This window comes from Columba livia, chromosome 1, assembly GCF_036013475.1.
Source record: "Columba livia isolate bColLiv1 breed racing homer chromosome 1, bColLiv1.pat.W.v2, whole genome shotgun sequence".
NCBI classification, from domain to species: Eukaryota; Metazoa; Chordata; class Aves; order Columbiformes; family Columbidae; genus Columba; species Columba livia.
Window position 1 is genome coordinate 84,768,669 of NC_088602.1, and position 19,427 is coordinate 84,788,095.

At 40.9% G+C, this 19,427-nt stretch overlaps 1 protein-coding gene across 5 annotated transcripts in view; it reads left to right on the forward strand.

Moving 5' to 3' along the window:
• The first annotated feature begins 5,661 nt into the window (after positions 1 to 5,661).
• Positions 5,662 to 19,427, forward strand: part of HTR1F (5-hydroxytryptamine receptor 1F) — a 169,260-nt gene continuing 155,494 nt past the window's right edge. For 3 of the 5 annotated variants that reach the window (XM_065065028.1, XM_021299646.2, XM_021299642.2), the window contains exon 1: positions 7,202 to 7,764. The gene's annotated coding sequence lies outside the window, so the exon portion shown is untranslated. Of the gene's footprint in view, positions 7,765 to 19,427 lie in introns of all 5 variants that reach the window. The other 2 variants (XR_010473058.1, XM_005511428.3) reach the window with 2 other exon arrangements.

Below are 19,427 nucleotides of genomic sequence, written 5' to 3' on the forward strand. Positions count from 1 at the left end.
GAAAGCCACTAAAACCCCAGCAGACAACTGGAATAGAAGTTACTAAATCTTAAGAAAGAGATATTAGGCTTCTTCCTGACATAATCTAGTTGTAAAACAGGGTAGAAGCATCCTCATCCTCCCTCTCAGCTGTGTGTCATACTCAGTTTTCACATTCTGGAAACTCTGTAATGATTTTTTCTGATAAGTTTCATGGTTTTGTTCCGAATGACTTCCCATTGCATTCTCCTTTTCCCATCCATCAGGAAATAATATTCATGTTTTTTCAAAGTCCCAGACTCTTTCTTGTTCTTCAGTTACCCACTGCTGTACATTTCCTTTCCCATTCTCTGTCCACAGAAGTTGTGGCATTTCCTTTATCCAAGAGGGAGTCTTGGCCTCGATCTGTTCCACCACAATCTGTCCCATACACCATGTTAAATCTGCTGTGGGTTATGCTTGTGCTAATCCAGTGGCCATTGTGATGCAAGTGGGCTTGAATATATGGAGTGTAAGTATTTACAGAGAATAAACATGTTCACACTTTTCCTGTCTAGATACACAGCAATGAGACACATACATTTCATTAAGTAAAAATGGTGGGCTCTTTTCCTAAGTAACACATTTCATTCTCACTTAATAGTCAGACTTTAGGAGAACTGAGGATGCAATTAATTAAAGGATGCAAACAAATAGTCTGATCCTGAGAGATGCTGAGTGCTTGGTTTTGCAAACCACAGATGGTCTGTCACTGCCCCTGCTGAACTGCTCCACTGACCCTCATTAAGGGCTCACCACAGCACATTACTGTGACGACTACACAAGGCAGAGTCAATGAGGCTACACTCCCTAGTCTCTAGACAGCATCATGTAAATAATAACATCATAACCCCTGTCATCTAACTGAAGTTAGCCTGGCATCTGCATATCATGTTTTATGCCAAATCTGAGGGTATTTATAGTGAAGTAGAAAAGGCAAGAACTGTGAGGCATCAGCCCCTGGGTTGTCCTGGGTCTCAGCAGTAGATCCTAAAGATAGCTCTGATGCCAAACACTGTCAGCTGCACTGCAGGTTCAGCAAGCTCCTTCTCACCTCTTCTGTCCACAAAGCCACCCATTTAGCCCCCTCATGCTGCTCTGATGGGGTTCTGTCCTTCAGCTGAGCCTGCTCCAGATCTCTGTGTCATGCTGATTCAGTCTCCACACCATACAAGCTAGTTAGGATATGTACAATAGACAGCTCTGCTCAGAAAGGACAGCAAAAAATTAGAGGGTTTTAAAATGGAGGGAGATGGTCAACTACAGCTTTTCTAAGAGCAGAGTAGTAAAAATCAAAAGGCACGTGTATCGCCGTGTATCGCCTGCAATGCTGAGATCTTGCCCTGATAAACGTCTCTGCTAGGAAGAAGCTGCTTCTCCAAGACAGCATGGCCCTAGAGACTGAACAGCAACTTTTGTATTTACCTTTCATAAACCCAGTGAGACAAAATCTGTTCTGGCAGCACTATCTGCCATATTAATTTCTTATATCGGTTTAAGCTGCTTTGTCTCATGCTTGGTGTCTTTGGTCATGTCTGCACAAACAGGGTTAGGGTCTCTTCTCTACCCCCCCAAGAAAGCAAATTCATGGTGTTCAGGTGTGGCTCTGATCAAGGGCGTGGTGGAGCCCATCACCATCACAAGCGTAAAAAACCTCATTAAGAGCTTTCTTAGTCGCTCTGTCTTACAACTCACATGCAGCAGCAGGATAACTCAATGGAGGTAAGGTCACAAGGAGGTATCAGATAACAACAGAAGCAGCAAATACGAAGTTACAACACCTAGCATCTTTCTAGAGCACATAACTGGTTTCCTCAGTGGAGGTTTTCTTGGTGGGGGAATGAGGGGAGTAGTGTGAGTGAATAGTGTTGTGAAACGGTTCACAGAGTTTCTGTGTTTATAGGCACCAGCACCTTAGCCCTCACTGGGGACTCTACTGGTTGTCCCAAGGTCACAAGGGGTGGGAAAAGGGCGACTCAGGCTGAACGTGAGAAGTTGCACGTAGGAGAAAGCTACAAAAGTTCTTCACAACTGAATGGACATTTTTTGTATTGTTGTTTTCTCCTATATAACTAAACACTCTTTTCATGGTAATGAATAAATGATATTGTTGTCACCTGGTACAATACTCTTCTCATGATCCCAGTTTATTACATGTGGACATACACACTACTCCCTGCTACAAAATATTCTGCTGATATTGTCATGGTTAAAATACATTAAAGAAGCCACTGACAGTGTCTATATACAGCCACCTTTAAATTCACCCCACCTCTGTTTGCCATAACTATAGTGCCTAAGAGAAACAGCCCTTGGGGTGTGCTTTCCTCTAGCCATCACCTCAGGCTACTGGTTAGCACAAGCTACCATCACACCCATGAGCAGAGGCAATTATATGTTCATGCTCAAGTCCTTGCTCTGGTCCTGCTTTGTTTAGTGGAAAGATGTGGCTCTGTAAGTGTGCACAGATATACTCTGAGCTGAGGAAGGACAAGGGAGTAGTAGCTTCCCATTAACCTCCTAGTTCATCCACAGCACAAAATTGGGAGCTTTACCAAACTCTTCACTATTATGTTCTTCCAGAACAAAACCCTTTCTTTTCTCAAACCTATGCCTGGAAATAAGGAAGTATATGAAAAAAAAACAACCTGCAGCATCCCCCCCCGGTTAACCTCCAGGCCTGTGGATATGATCTAGGCAGAGAGGAAAAGCATCTGTCAGCAAACCCCAGGCACCAGATTTACATTAGTGAATGGAAAAGCATGAAGCAGCAGGGAACAACTAAAGCTTCTTAACATCCCAGGAAAGAAACATCCCAGAAAGAAACAGAGCCTGCAAACAAAGGAATGCCACACAGGCAGTACAAATTAACCACCTGATTTATCGCACAAGGGAGATTTAAACATTACAAAAAAGCTCTCAGACTTTCAGACCTGTGTACTCTCGTGGAGGGTTTTGATTGCAGGGTGACAATAAAAGCCTGGCAGATGTATTGTTAACCTCCTCTCCTTCCCCCCTTCTGCCTTTTTCCCCTCCCTCTCCCCCCTTCCCACTCAGGACAGGTGATCGGGAGGAAAAGAAGGACAGAGAGAAGAGAGTTGGAAAAATTAAAAATGTTTTACTAATGCTACTAATAAGAATAGAGAAAATAATACAAAATATACAAAACCAATCTTGAAAGTCTCAGCAACTGCAGAGCTGGCAACCAAAGTCCTGGATTGGACTCTGCAGCCAACCGGAGCTGGATTCAGTCTCTCACTAGGCCTCAGTTCACAGGGACGACTAGCAAGGTCCTCTCCTAATGTTGGCCATAAGCAAAAGGGAAAAAAAGGGACAAGATCCTCGTGATCTCCCACTTTTATATGAAGTATTCACGTGAATGGAATGTTATATTCTGTTGGTCAGTTTCTTGGTCTCCTGTTTCTCATTGTCCCTCTCACGAGAGGTGCACCCATGCCTATCAATAACTTCACATTCCATTGCTATGTTTACCAAAACATGTATCTGGTTCTCCAGGAAAATGCAGCTAATATGAAGGCTTTAGCTGACAGGCAAATTCACCAAAAAGAGAAACTTGTTTTTTAACAAAATCAGGACAACTCTGCAGTGTCAAGAAGGAAGGAGACCTTACGAAGGATGGTGGCTTACAAACCAGTCCAAATCCTTCTTTGACTCCATACTAACGTGGGGCAGAGCTTTCAAACACAGAAAGAGGAAAGCAACCTGGACTTTGTGGCTGTATACTGGAATTTCAAACACTGACGTAAAGTGAGAATTCCCTGCCCCACTCTTCTACCACACCAGTTTTACACACCAGCTCACTATCGTCTACCACACCAGCCCTGGGGAGGGAGAGATGAGATGCTGGAGAGGCCATTAGCTGGCACACATCAGGAATAAGTAATTCCATAAGTCACACCTATTCTTAAGGCTCTGAATGTACTGCAGGGCAGTGCTGCTTTTTTAATACCCTTCTCTCTCTCTTGTATCCACTCACCCACACCTCATGCCTCCCCTCTCCCCCACCAGGTGATAAACACAAAGAGCTAAGAAAGGCCTTTTTGAAGCAGAGGGTGACTGTGACTCATGCCAGTCTTCCATGGTCTTATTGATGTGTTCAGATCCAGATTTTCTGATTTAGTTTGTGTAGAGTTTATAGTAAAATGGACAGGAATTCCTCTTGGGGTGCTCCTGGCCACAGATATACCCACAGAATTGTCTCTGAACAAATTTCTGAGATGCTGATGACTAACTCTCAGCTCAAGGAAGAAGCTGCGACTAGCTTCTCAGTGTGCTGCAGAACAGCTTTTGGGAGGAATAGAGTGAATACCAAAGGTATAGATATGTTCAAAAAGTGTTTGTAGACACTCTTATAAAACAGATGTCTCAAGTTTATTACATACAAAAGCATAGCTAGTGTTTTGTCTCAAGATTATTACATACAAAAGCGTAGCTAGTGTTTCAAACTTGTATTGCCTAAGCTTCAACAAGAACAGAGGGTGTATCAGGACAAGGACTTATCTGTATTTGCCCAAGTCTTATATTCTTTTTCTAAGTACCCACTGCCAGCTCTCGTCAGAGAGAAGATAATGGACTTAGAAGGACTTTCTGCTTGACCCAGTATGACTGTTCCTATGTAAAATAATACAACAACAAAAAAAAATCACTCTGAAAAATAAGATTTAAATTCCTACCTGCTATAATCAAAGCAGCAAAGCCCTTTCTTTCCACGAAAGATATTGCTATGAGGTACAACAGCTGATCGAGATGTCACTACACTGAGTATGGGGCAGCTCTCATGAAGCACAGTCTGAGGAGGAGCCACAGTTTGAAAGCAAAAGAACACACAAAGAAGAAGGGAGCAGTAAGCAAACCCAAAGCAAACACCAGAGGAAGCAAGATGTCCTAAGGAGCTATTGAAGAAGGAGCTGGAGAGACTACTCACTCACACAGTGATATCCAATGCCCTTGAACACTGTTCTGGGAATTACTAAAAAATTTCTGCCAGCATCAGTGTCAACCGAGCAGTTTTTCCTAGGAGAAAATATTTCTACAAGGTTTGTGGGCACTGCAGAAAAAATCATATGCTAAATTGTCAGTTCTAGAGAGGTGCTTTCAAATTCCCATTAGACTGAGTGTAATGCCATCAGTCTGAAGACAGATGCAAACTGTAGGGCAAACACAGGTTAATCATAAACAATCAACTCTTTCTCATCAGGACCAGTGGACAGAGCAAGAGTGTTTTGCTTAACCTCTTCTGTTTCTAAGGTCAAGTGTGGTATAATTAAAACTTCATTCATTAATTCAAACAGTAGCAAGAGATACATGTGCCTGGTAGTTAAGGAGAAGTCACAATTCACTAGTGTCAAAATCTGCAAAAGAAAAACCCGTGTTCAGGTCATATAAAACTGGAACTTAAAAATCCTGTAGTAGGCAAGTCCTAAGCAGCCACCTCAGTACCTGGTCAGTACCAAATGATCCAGGAAGATTGCTTCGAATTAGAATGATGAAACTACAGTGTAGCTGTGTGATGCAGACAGTTATTAGAGCTATCCATAAAGGTTTTCTTTAGCCTTTTTGAATAACCAAGGTTATAAATTAACTTCTAGTACCTTCAGATTTTTAAAGCTTTTGTGGAATAAAAGTTTACAATGGTATTAAGGGCTGGTTTCATTGAAACATGTTTTTATTTGCTCCAAAACCAAAGAATCATATAAACAGAGGTCCAAGCAAACAACAAACATCATGAGCTAAAGGAAAGGGTATATACAATTGTGGTTTAACACAAGATAGCAATACAACCATGATAGCTGCTCACTTACCCTCTCCCCATCTCTCCCTCCTGCTCCACCCACCCCCAAATAGGGGAGAGAATTGAAACAGAAGGGAGAAACTTGGATTGAATTAAACACAGTTTAATAAAATAACAAAATACTAATACACTACTAGTATATATATATATATATATATATATATATAATAGAAATAGAACATAAAATATACTCAATGCAATTCCTCACAAACTCCATCCACATCAAGCAGCCAGTCCCAGGAAGCAGGACCTGGTCCCAAAAAGCTGATCCCAGAGAGATAAAAGAGGAAAAAGGCAGAAAAGGCCTTTTGCAGAATGGCAGGATGGCAAAGGCCAATCTAAACATCCTGAGCAGAACTCCCCTGGCTCTGACAAAGCAAGCAAAGACAGACAAGAAATGAGGGAGTGACTGGAAAATCCCAGCTCTCCTTAAATATGAAGCATGATATTAATGAGAGGGAATACTCTTATGGATCAGTCTGAATGACAGTCAAGCTTTGCCCCGTCTATGCCACCCTTCCTCGATGCCTCACACCTGTGGGGAGAGCTCAGAATGTCCTTGGCTCACAGACAACAGCAATTAAAAGCTTTAACTTTGTGCTGGGGTGTTATCTCTTGTTCTCAAACTAAGTCCAAATAATAACCATGCTAGCTATGGAAAAGAAAGCTTTCTAACTGCATGAAGAAAATTAACCCATTTTCAGTCAAACCAGCACCATGATTCACTAACTAGCAGCCAGAATGCTTGCACTAAGACAAAACATACATCATGGAAGTAAATTGTAAACAGCATCTAAAGAGGAGCTCAAAGCACTGCTTATAAATACGTTGTCCATTTGGTACCCAGGCTCCTCAGATGATGGGCTAGAAGCGACCACTGAGATGTGTTTAGTGCAGAGGCCCTGGTGCTGGCTGCCAAGAAAAGGAAGAGAGAACGCACTGAATAAGTGTGCAACTGTTGGCAGGTGCTGAAGAGCCTGGGGCTCAGCCCAGGGAAAGCAGATCAGTTACTTCCCAGGTATGTCTAAGCATGTCACGAAGGTATCAAAACTCCTGGTCCAGATATATGACTCTGTCAGCTGCTCTTTTGCCTTCTCAGAAGAACTGAGCACATATAATACTTGCCCAGCTCTGCATCACATTACATGCAGCCTGGCACCTCTAACTCACAGCCTGGTCATAACATTTTGGAGGAGGCTAACAGTGTCATCCATGAGCACGTACTTTATAAGATGCAAAATCCCACAAACGTCGGGTGTTTGAAACAGACCTTCCCTTTCTTCCCCCCACAAGGCAGACACTAAAAGACGACTAAGCAGCAGCCTTTCCACCCAATTTAGGATACATCAGGGGCCCCCCGAGGACTCGTGCGGCTCCTCCCAGCCCGTGTCCGGCTCGGGGAGCCGGGAAGGTGGCACAAGAGCAAGGCAGCCCCTCGCAAGCGACCCTTGCTGCTCCCTGCGCGGTCGGGCAAGGGGGACATCCGTCCCCATGGCACATCGCACGGGAGCTGGGGGCACCACCCGGGAGCCACGGGCAGCGCGGGTGGAGCATCACCGCGCCGAGCATCGCCGCGCCGCATCCAGGCGCCCTCCCTCGGCGGCCGCCCCGCCCCGCCCCGGCGGCTCCCGCGACGCGCTCAAGTTACGGGGCGGCGGAGGGGCGCGGAGCCGCCCCGCCAACAGCCATCCGAGCAGAGAAGCTTGCCCTGCCGGCTGGTGCCTCCTTTCTTTCCCCTCATCGCGTTTTCTTCTTTTTCATCCCGGGCGTGAGGAGCGGTGGCTGCGGAGGGAAGCGCTTTGCTCTCCGCGCTCCGAAGCCGGCGGCTGCCGCGGTGCGGATGCGTGTGGATCAGTCCTCCTGAAGACAGCTGCCGGCGTTTCCAAAAAAAATCCCCAAAGCCAAGTAGACCACCCACTTGGATAATTAAAACGGTAAATCTGGCTAACTTTTATTATCTTGCTTACTGCGTGCTTATATACGTAGATATTTATGGCTTATCTGTCTTCGTCATCCTTTGGTTTTTGTTAATTAGCTTCTCTTGCTTTGCCAGAGAACTTGAAATGTTGGGGTTTCAAACAGAGCAGGACTCTGCTTCTGCTTTATCCTAAAGTTGGACTGAGGAACAAAAACCTTCCTAGTTCATACCAGCCTTGAAAATATGTTTATTTGTTTTATTAACTTGAATGTAGATGAGATTTCATGTGGCAGGATCCCTTTGAGTTTGATTTTTCTTAGTTTAATTTCTGATTATACTGTCTAATACACATAGATGTGTATATGCTATATACATGCAAACCTGTACACTGTTTGATTTTGTATGCTGGCATACACATCTGAAAATCCAAGTGGGCTTTGAGTCTCTTTAGTTTATGATGTTAACAAGTGAGCTGTCCTCTGTTTTCATCCTAATTCAACTTGTGGATCCTGCCAAGACAAGGTCACCCAAACCAAATGGTATTATTAAGTTTCCATTTAAGTGATGAAACATGCAATGTTTTTTACAGTTTGCAGAATTTTTATAGCTTCTTAATCCAGTAGGTTGAGAGGCTATTAATTTTATACAGGCACTGTATTAGTTGGATGCTTTATGAGACTGGGCAACCCCAGGCTTTCTGCACATTATGAAAACCAACTTTAGGAGATTATATGTCTTTGCTTTGTTAGATATAATGATTTCATAGATATTTATGCTCTCTACTATTAGCTGTTCTTCCTATTGGAATATTAATGCAGTAGACATTTACCTGAAGAAAATAAATATGAGAGATCAGTTAAAAAAAAAAAAAAAAAAGTATACATGGAGAAAATAATACCTTCTTTTCATAAAATGAGAAAAAATGAGAGTATCATTTGCATAGCTGGTAAAAATGACTGATCTGAACTTTGCTGCAAAATATGAGCTAATCTTCCAAGTTTAACTCAGGAAAAACTTAGCTTACTGTAGATTCTGTAGCTCTTCATTTATTTTGTTTCTTTCCTTTCTGAGAAGTCATTTGTGTATTGGTCTACCCACCTTCACATACATGTGCCTATACACCTGAAGTACACATACCAGCCTGAAAGTGGCCAATTACAGGACTTGTAAGAGGACTCTACAGGACTTGTAGAGGACTGCAAATGATAGTAGGGAAAGGAAAAAGAAGAGCTTTACAACACATAATCTTGAGCACATACTTTAGAGACCTGAGTTTGGAGACTGGTCTCAGTAGTAGAAGAGAGAGGACCCCACATGCCTTTCAAAGCACTGAGCATATGCTTCTGTTCTTCACTGCTACTTGCTGTGATTACACTGCTGTTTGAATTCCTCTTCCAAAAGCTTGCATTCATCTATCATTTATCTTGTTATTGTTGAAACTGGGATAGAATATGCATTAGTTGTTTATTTCTAGCCTGCTAAATATCAAGACCTGTTGACCCAAGAGGCAAATATTTTGCTTAGGGGCTAAAAATAATCTTTGTTCATGAGCATATAAACTGCTGTGTGCTGACACTGCACACTAACTTTCTGCAGTGTTGCATTAAACAGGAATATGGAAGTAGGGGCCATTTTTTCTGCTGCACATAGGACATGGGTGGTTAAGGGACAGGTCAGCAACACTGTTCAAAGCATTAGTAACTCGGCAAAATGCTACTATCTGAACACTGCAAAAGGTACAGCAGTGACCTTTGCATCAGGTTGTAAGCACACTACTCTTGGTGCCTCTGCCCCTTGACAATTACCATTCACAGACGTGATAGTATCCTCTTTATTTGGTGTGATTTCTGCCAAGTCCAGATTTCTGCCAAGTCCAGATTTCTGCCAAGCCTGTCATAAGCATCTGAAATTTCTTCATTTTGATTGTAGAGACTGAAATGCTCAGTGTCAAAGGAGGGGAAAAAGGTAATCAACTCCAGGCCACTGTGAAATTTTAATACAATAACTAAACTAGACTTTTAGATAAGTCAGAAATCCAACTTTCTTAGGAAGAGCTTAATCAAGCCTCTGTTGTTTTTTATTTTTCCCAGAAGTTTTGGACTCTACAGCTCCCACTGTCTTTAGTAAAACCTGCAAATAAGAAAGTTTCCTTGCAGAATTCCTCCCTTCCTCCCTTCCTTCCCTACTGTGAGCTCCAAATTATCTGTTTTTTTACCCAGGCAGCAAATGACAGAGCTAACAGAATACATTCAGCCAGGAGGCACTCACGGCTTGTAGAATCTGACTTTTCAGTACTAAGATTCCTCTTTAGCTGGGGTGACATAAAAAAAGGGCTTATGCTGCACATGACACCTCTCAGGTGTCCTTGTCATTTTGTGCCAATTCCACATCTGAAGATAACATATCACTATTTTAGTGTTTAAGAGGACACAAGTGATTAAAATGTAGATTTCTTTTATAACTTACTGGTGCCTGTCTGTTAGAACTTATAGCTGAAGTTATTTGATCTAAAAGAGCAACACTTTTTGCCCCAATATTCTTTACATTATTAACTGGAAAAAGCCTTGTATACTGCTAGATTAATTGGCTTGCCCCTAGTATTAGTCCTTCATCCAGAAATGGCGCAAAAAATATGCATAGCTTCAAATTGAGAGAAATTTACTTTAAAACAGTTTTAGTACTTGAAAACAGTTTTTATATTTTTATCTTTTAAATGACTAATCTCCACCTGTGGGTGTCCATTTAACCTGAGAGATAACTTTAGAAACTGCTGGAGGCAATTTGTGCTATAGGATCTTAAGTGATTAACGTTAGGTACACAATATAATGCATTTTCAGTATTTAATGGGTTGTATCTCTTGGCTTAGAATGCCTTTTGTCTTTTTTTCTTTTTTTTTTAATGTTACATTCTTGCCTGCAGGGTTTCTCTGTAATTTATGGTCACAAACAAAGGTTACGGACTCGCTAATTCAAGCTTCAACTGTTACGGCATTTTTATACAAATGCTCATTTACTTTGTCATAGCATTTAGCAAGAAGGATCAGTCAGTGTGATCTATTATTCTGCAACTATTGTGTGAAGAAGTGATTCTATCCAAAATGTGTCCCCTGGTTATATTTTTTTGCAAACTAATTATGCATATCAGATGTAATGTTGCCCTCTACTACTACATTATGTTTCCAATTGTAATAAAGTTGGACAATTTTCTTTGCAAGAACAAAAACAAAGTATTTTTCCAGATGACATTTGATGTCCATGTTGGGAAAGTTACACAAGGAAGTTGCTCCTGACAGACAAGCAAGTCCTTCATTATACACACTTCACATTTTAATTAAAACCAGGGCACATTTTGAAAAATGTTGGGAATATCTACCATATATAGTAAAATTCAAGCATTATTTCATGATGGTTCATCTTTCAAATTAGTGTTAGAGTAAGAGAAGGGAATTGACAGTCATTTGCTTCCCATTCTCTTTGTGTCCTCAGTTCTCCTGCAGTTTCTGGAGGAAGAAAACACACATGGCAGTACAGTAAACTATCAGACCTAGACATCCAACAAATTGGCTAAACATTTATGGGTTGCCCTTGCCTATATTAGGAGTGTATCACATTGTACTTTGGGAGGCTGTCTTGAAAATGGAAGAGTTATGAAACTGGGTTTGAGTCTTAGAGCTGTGCTTCTCTGTGTATGCATTTGCACTTTTTCTGCAGGAGACAGGCAGAGAGCCTAAGACTAAAGGCTGGATGGCTAGTTTTAAGGAGCAAACATGGCTTGTTCTATCATGAAGCATCGGCAATTCAGCACCACAAAAAGCGTGATCTAAGGACTCCCACATTACTGACTTCATCAAAAAATGAGAGGATTTCTAAAAAGCACTAGTTGTGATATTGTCTTTAGAGAAACTACATCAGGATACAAGCAAGTAGCCTTGTTGAATACATTTGAGCACTATTTCTTATTGTCAAAATGCAAGCTGAATTTTGAAACTTTTGGTTTGAGGGGCAAGAGCCTTCAGTTGAACATGGGGCTTATCAAAACAAAAAAAAAAAAAAAAAAAAAAAGGTCACCTAAATTAGATTTTTAGATTATTATTCCCTAGACATGGTCTTCCACCCCCTTAGGCCTAATTCACTGCATTTTATAAGAAACCATTACTCCACTGTGTTCAGTGTTACTGTTTCAGGGCTTTGACTGAACTGCATTTTTGTTGATGATAGAAAATACAGCAGTTTGATGGCAAATACATCCAAAAAGAAATTGACAAGTCAGCTGGCCCACTAGCAAACAGAGCAGTTGTGCCTTAGGTGCTGAACAGTAAAAAGTCATTCTCTGCCACAGGGACTATTGAATTGCATAGTAGCTTATTCCCTTAAGACAGTCACTATGAGCTGCGAAGAGTGCATAAGGTGAGCTACCCACCTTCTTGTGTATATAAATACATGTGTGTTTACATGTGTATGTACACAAACACACATACCAATATCATGGAGGCCAAATATAGAATCCACATGAATGAACAAAATGTTGCAATGAATTACGAAAGAACATGGGGAATGTGACCTCCTGGAGCAAGAGTAAAGGAGGCTAGAAAGGAAAAAGAACAGAGAGTCGCAGAAAGGTCAGATTCATTATGTAAATTTTGGACACAGTAGTCAAAAGGACTGAACTGGCTTATCTAACCCAGAAAAGGTACGGCCTGAGCAGTAATGAGAGGTGATTAGAATTTGATGTATGTTTTATGACAACGCAAAATCAGGAATGCCTCTAAAGGGTACTTTGTATCTATTGAAGTGTGGTTCCATTTGGCAACTTCTCCTGACTTAAGGAGAACTTCTGAACTCACCGCTCTAAGTCACAATACAATTTTAGAAGCCTTTGACCTTCAAAAATAGTAGTTTAACTGTGTAGTCATGTCTGCAATAACAATTATGGGCAAACAGACAACAGTCAGACTGCCCTTCCCCCTTTTTCACAGTAGTGGGAATAAAAAATTATTTTAACCAAGTTTCATTCCTTTCCCCTGTAACTTTCTTCCTGGAGCTGTCCATAGTTGGCTCCTACAGAAGCTGAACAAGGACAGCAGAACTTGGGTCTTTTCATGTACAGGAGTGCCAAATGTTCTCTGCTTATTGCTTCCTACCTCTGACAGAGGACATGATGATCAGTGAATCACTGTTAAGGTCAGCAGCATAGCATGACTTCAGCATCACATTGCATCTTCTCTCCTCCCTCTTTTTTCCAGCCTCACCATTTTTCTTACCTCACAGCAGCTAGATTTCAGGCAGACCACGCTTTCCTTGTCCTCAGCTGTCTAACTTTTCTGGTCTTTTGACTTCCTGGATTGCTACTGATTGCACTCACGTGAAAGCACTGGCACTGCCCTGACTGAAAAACTTGCCATCTAGGCAGCAATAGTCATCACGGCTGCTGTTTTTCCCTGATTCCAGAAGCCAGAGTGCATAACAGTATTGCAGGGCTGCTGCAATATATGAAAAACAAGCATTTTCCAGTTTTAAATACAGATCATAACCATATTCATTAGACTCTAGATGCATAGATTTGGGCCATAATTGGATCTTTTGCTGAAGAAGAGTGATCATTCTCTGGAAAAAAAAATTAACATATTCCTGTCTTTTTACCTAGCATAAACTCTGTTGATTTGAAAGCATTAAATCTATTCAGTTTATTTGTACTAAGCCAAATATTATCTATGAAGTTTGATGTGGAAAAATAGTAGCTATCAGTACTCATTCTCTTACTTTAGCTTTGTGCTAGATTATAAAAGATCAGTATGGCTTGGACAAATCACAGTAGTAGGTGGTGATGGAGCCCACGGAGTACAAGTTTCCCAACTGACTGTGATGACTGTGGTTCACTGAGTCACTGACAAGAAGGGGGTGCTCTGAAACCAAAAGGCAGACAACCGAAACAGAGAGGTCTATTATCAAAAGATTATCTTTATGAGATATTTCAGGCTATGGTTTATTGGTATCTCAACCACTAGTAGATGTAAGCAAATTTGGATCATATCTAGCATTGTTTACAGATGCATCCCAGTCAGTTACTGTAGTATTTTCCTCCAGCTGGAGTTATAATAAATCCTAGTAACTGCAGGACAAACTTCTATCATTGCCACAGACACAAAGCAAAAAAGGCAGTTTGCATGAAAACATTAGCAGTGTGTACCACTGGCTGGAAAACTTCACATAGAAAATAAATCTTAATAACTCATTATTACAACTACTGTCAAGTTGTAAGGCTTGCACCACTTCTGGTTCTCCAGGAGACTCTCCTGGGTATCATGTAATGTTTTAATTAATAGTCTAGCAATAATTAGTATTCAATTATTAATTAACAATTTAGCTGAGGGAATAACTTGTATGCCTGGTAAGTGTGCAGGTGATACAAGGTTGAGGAGGAATGTAAACAGGTTGAACAACTGAGTTAGAATTTAAAGGGTTTTTTAAGAAACAGATCAAAAAAACAGGTATCAAGGATACTCTTGGGCAGGAACAATGAAGAATGCAAATATAACAGCGGAAATGACTGACCGTGAGGAGATACGCATCCAATATATGCCAGCAATATCACAGAGCTGATTCATGTTCAGATGATGTAACCAGCGGATCCTTTTTGAAGAACTGCTACATGGCCATCCACATCCTGGATCTGGGCACGTGGGGAACAGAGAGAGCAGGGCTGCTCTGCAAGGGGGGACATACTGGGAGCTGAGGTGACCCCCGGCACAAGCACTACCTCACTGAGGGGGCACAGCCAAGTGCTGCTCATGGGACCCATCAACAGCCCAGGCACAGCGAAGAGATGAACCAGGGCTAGGTGATACTCAAGGGAACAGCCAGGAGCAAAAAATGACATTGACATTATCTAATGTCATAGAAAAAAGATCCAAATGTACTGGAAAAAAAACAATAAAATAATATAATTATTTGCTCAAGTAAACAGGGAATTCCACCTTTAGAGACCTAATAGCATTTTGATTCCAGTAAAAGATGCATTTAAGCTGTTGATTTCTTTCCTAGTGAAGGACTTCCATCCTGTACTCTCTAATGCTTATATCTACATAAACAATCTTCTATACTGGACTTACCCAACATAATGGCATCATTACCGTCTCTTCTGCACAAAGGATTTTTACATTAGGGTTATAAATTAATCTCATTTTCACTCTGCCTTTTACTGAAGGCTTTTAATTGTTTTTCTTCCAGCCAACCCTCTATCTTCTCAAGGATTGCACTACAGGTCTTGTTATGAAATTACCTGACAGTTGTCAATGTCAAAAAGGGCCCGTGTTATTTTAGAGATGAAATGTGTGTTTCTTTTCATCTAGACAAAAAGCCCAGGGTGGTTGTGGGTTTGGGTTTTGTTTGTTGTTTTTTTTAGTATTTTAGGATGTCTATATCTAGAAAATAGTTGCTTATTCTATTAATAATGAGGATCTGTGGATATGTCTACACTGTTACTTCCCTGATTTGCTGTTAAGTCCCTATGTCCTGATCATCCAAACTGTATCAATTAGTTTGTTTGGACCCTGTTATGGAGCAAACCAAATAGTTTTCTCCAAGACCAAAGCCAGCTGTGGATTTGGAGGTGATTTGCTGAGGAGACCATTTCACATTCCATTCAGCACAATAGCTAAGACCATACTCAGACTGGGATCTTCCGACACAGTATTTCCCAGCACACTCCCAGAAGACCTTCTGCCCTTAAAGGCTCACAAGCCCTCATGATATGTCCAAGGACATGCAATCTGTCTCCCTTGGTATTATGCTATCCAACTACCATTGCACTGGGTCAGACCTCACATTAGTTTAGGTATTTTGAACCACAAAACCCCTTGGGGTGAGGCGGGGGGTGGTGGTGGAAAAAGAATAATAATGTCTTTGAGCCATGGGGACCTGTGTTAGGTGCCATGCAGTGTGCCCACAGCTGTTTATGCTGCTCTAAACTGAGTTAACAGACACATCATTTTTGTTTCTCTTAGGTATGATTGGTTCATGCTTAAGTTTTTTGTTTACATTTCAGATTTTGATAATGGTCTAGTGACATCAAGTTTTCTCCTTGGGCAAAGCAGAGGAGGGTGTCTTCAGTCCAGGGCAAGCCAGTTACCACCAGATAGATGATCAAAAAAAGAAAAAGCAAGATGAGCAGGCTAGGATGCTTCCACTATTTTTGGCACAAAAGTCAGTGATGCTTTGGACTATTTGTAAAGACAAATTTGACCTAGAAAAGACCTATATTTGGGTACAGCTATGAAGGAAACACAAGAGGGCTTAAGTGTGAAGCCTGTTCATGACTGTTTACACTGGCAGCACACACCTGTAAGTGGTAGGCGATTCAGGTCCCCAAGCACAGCAAAGAATGGGAGCTTCCAGTGTTGACAGTTCTCTAGAAAAATGCTTGCTATTTGGCGAAGCAGTAGCACAATCTCTAATGAAGAAAAGTCTGAGCTGTGTATATATCGTGACAAAATTTGGTATTCATACTGGAATTCTCAATCCACTGTAGCAATGTAAAAGCCAAGTGTGTCATTTATGCATAGTTATGTGATCTTTAATCAGCTGCAACTGCTCTGGGTGTATATCTTGTTTTTAAGATGACCTATTAAGCTGTCATCTGCAGCTGCTTGACCCGTAATGGATAACACCATTAGAAGAAACAAGCACTAAAACTGAAAATAGTTTTACTTACTTTTGTTAACATTCATCTGACAGTCCAAAAGGCTGCAGCTGGGACTATGCAACCACACAAGGACTGCAAGTTCACCACGGTGGTACACTTTAATTGCCTCTTCCTAGTGCATTTACGGTTCTTCTCTCAATTCTCAGGTAGAAAGCCAAGTTTGCTGCTGACAAGCTCCATCCTTGATCTTGTACCAAATCTATTTATTTGCTCTCCTGTCAGTTTGTTAGGCTAATGGCACTCATTTCTTGTTATCTGCAGGTATATGTAAGAAATAAGCAGACCACATTTAGTCATTTCAGTAATTTCAAACCAGTAAATCTATCTAACAGAAGAAAGAAAAGGGGTGTGTAGCTCGATTGGAACCTCATCTGGTTTAAATATTAAGCTAAATTCAAAAAAGCTGCCAGAAAAGTGCGAAAAATGTGAATGAGGAAAAACATATGTTAGATTTACAGTGAGATTCTTTGGGGTTTTCAGACATTATCCTTCATAAGCAGCCACTGTCTCAATGGTGCACATCACTGGTTGCATGAATGATTTCTGTCTAAAGCCTGACGTTTAATTTCAGAAAAGCAGTCACTAATTTCTAACTTCAGAAGTCTCTAAAGCATGTCAATCATTAGTGACAACCAGCAAAAATTCTGAATCTAACAACTTAGTATTTAGAAAGAAAAGAGGATAAATGTAACTTGCTCCTTTTCAGAGCTATATAATACAGCATTCTGCCATGAACTGTATTTCTGCATATTTAAACACAGTTTCCTCCTTTGGTACTGGTGGGAAAAGAGGAGAAGGCATAAGGAAAAGGGTAGATTGTGAAACCAAAGAGGAGGGCAGGAAAGAAGAATGTGAGGAGCTGTCACTCACGAAGGAAGCCCTCAAACTGCAGTGACTAGGTAAAAGAATTTTCATAGAATCATATAATAGACATATGATAGAATTTTGTTTAGGTGCAAAATGTGAAATGCACATTGACGCTTGAAAACTGGAAAATAAAAATGTTAACTGAGGGTCATTAAGCCAAAAGAGTAGAACTACACTGCTTTGAAACATACATTCTGCCTTCAGCGTGAAAATGTTTCTTATCTTGTGTTCTGAAGAACTAATGCTGAAGAACTGTAACTCATGTAGCTGGGGAAATAACATTTGTGGTAAACCACATATCCCCCAAAACGGTATAATTTAAAGCAGTAAAATTATTTGGGAATACACGCAAACAGTTTTGCCAAAACGAACTTTGATGAAACATTTTTGAGCACAGAGACCTTCATTTTTTAACATTTTTGAGACAGCAGTAAAGGAAGATCATTGTGACAGGACAGCTGTGTTCCAGTTTCCCTAACATTTCAGTAATTAGAAAGTACATTCCAGACACAACTTCTTACTCTTCAGGGGTTTCCCATCTTGCAGCAGTTTTAGCCTCATGAAGGACCATGCTCTGTGGCTCTGCTGCTCCTCCTGAACATTACGGGCTGTTCCCAGGCTTGGAGCCACACAACAGCAGCAAGAATGGCTTTCTAAGGAGTTTGTTAGGGCACTCTAAGGGGTATAGATGACCTGGTTCAAAGCACCTTTTTTCTTCATTTAAAAGGAGGGGATTAAATAGGATTTGGCTAGGAACTGTGTGGGGAGAGTAAGAAGAAACCAGTCAGCACTGTCTTGCTAAGTGTGTGGGTGCCCACACTTCAAACTCCTTTACCTTTCCCCAGCACAGGCAGAACTGACCTCTGCTGGGAAAAAGGCATTTGGTTTACATTCAAACAAACAGAGGAATGTATTTTTGTCATACTCCTTTTTTCAATACCTGTTTGCAGAAAATACTATTAAATTATTCTTTCTCAAGACCTATTTGTGAAGGCTACCTGATGCAACACAGGACAAACAGGGGAAAGCAGTACTCTAGCAGCGCTGTGCCTGTCTTGCATTCATGTAAATCACTTGCAAGAATGGGCTGTGTCTACTGTATTTGGACATATCCTGAGACAAGGATGAAGAAAGAGGCGGGTGAGTCCTAATCACCTTTAGCAAATTTTATCAATTCAGTGACAGAGGCAGACCCCTGCCATGGACAAAGCCAGGGATGATATGCTAGGTCAGGGAGTTTGCCTCTCATCTTGCCAAGTAATACAGCAACGTTGCGGACTGACTTCATAGATGTGCGGTGAAGCTAAACTGGTGATCATCTGCACAGTTACCAGGACTGTTGCAACATGAACATCAGCTTGTAACAGTCAAAGGGAACTTCATATCATGCTTTAGAAATAGCTCATTTCAAAAACTCACAAGAGAAAGCTTTCTACAAAACATTGGAAAAAAAAAAAAAAAAAAAAACAGAGTTGGCCAGAATGTATCTGGTTAAAAAAAAAAAAGGGGGGGGGGCGAGGAATTAAAATTGATTTAAAATGCAGAAAGATGAGGAAGCAACTTATATTTTTCTGATGTGGATGCATCTGCCTATTGAAATCCAACTTCCAGTTTGTATCAGAGGTATATAACCAAGAAAAAATGAGATAGGAGAGTACATGTATCATTACTCTCATAAACCTCTGAGGCACCTTAGTGGAAGTGTGACAGGAATCTAGGTAGGCTCTATGCTGTTGCATTGAAGTTGAAGACAGAATGACAGAGATGTGTTGAAAATACATGTAGGATGAAGCACCATTTACATAAGAAGGAACACTGTAAATACCAGGAGCTGGTTTAGTTCATCAGAATTTATTTAACTTAGAAATGCAATAAATGCAATTCTGACTTTTTTTTTTACTGTCAATTCTTTTCACAAAAGCAATACTTATTCTAAGTGTGACCAACTCTTTTAAACTTTCATTAACAGTTATTGAGAACATCTTCTGCAATGTCATAATTTTGTGATGCCTTTTCTACATATCTAAGTTGTAATACACCTGTGACTGATTTTTACTTTTTTTTTGAGACAATATTGTGTAGACTTCTTTGGCAGTAACCTGACATAAATC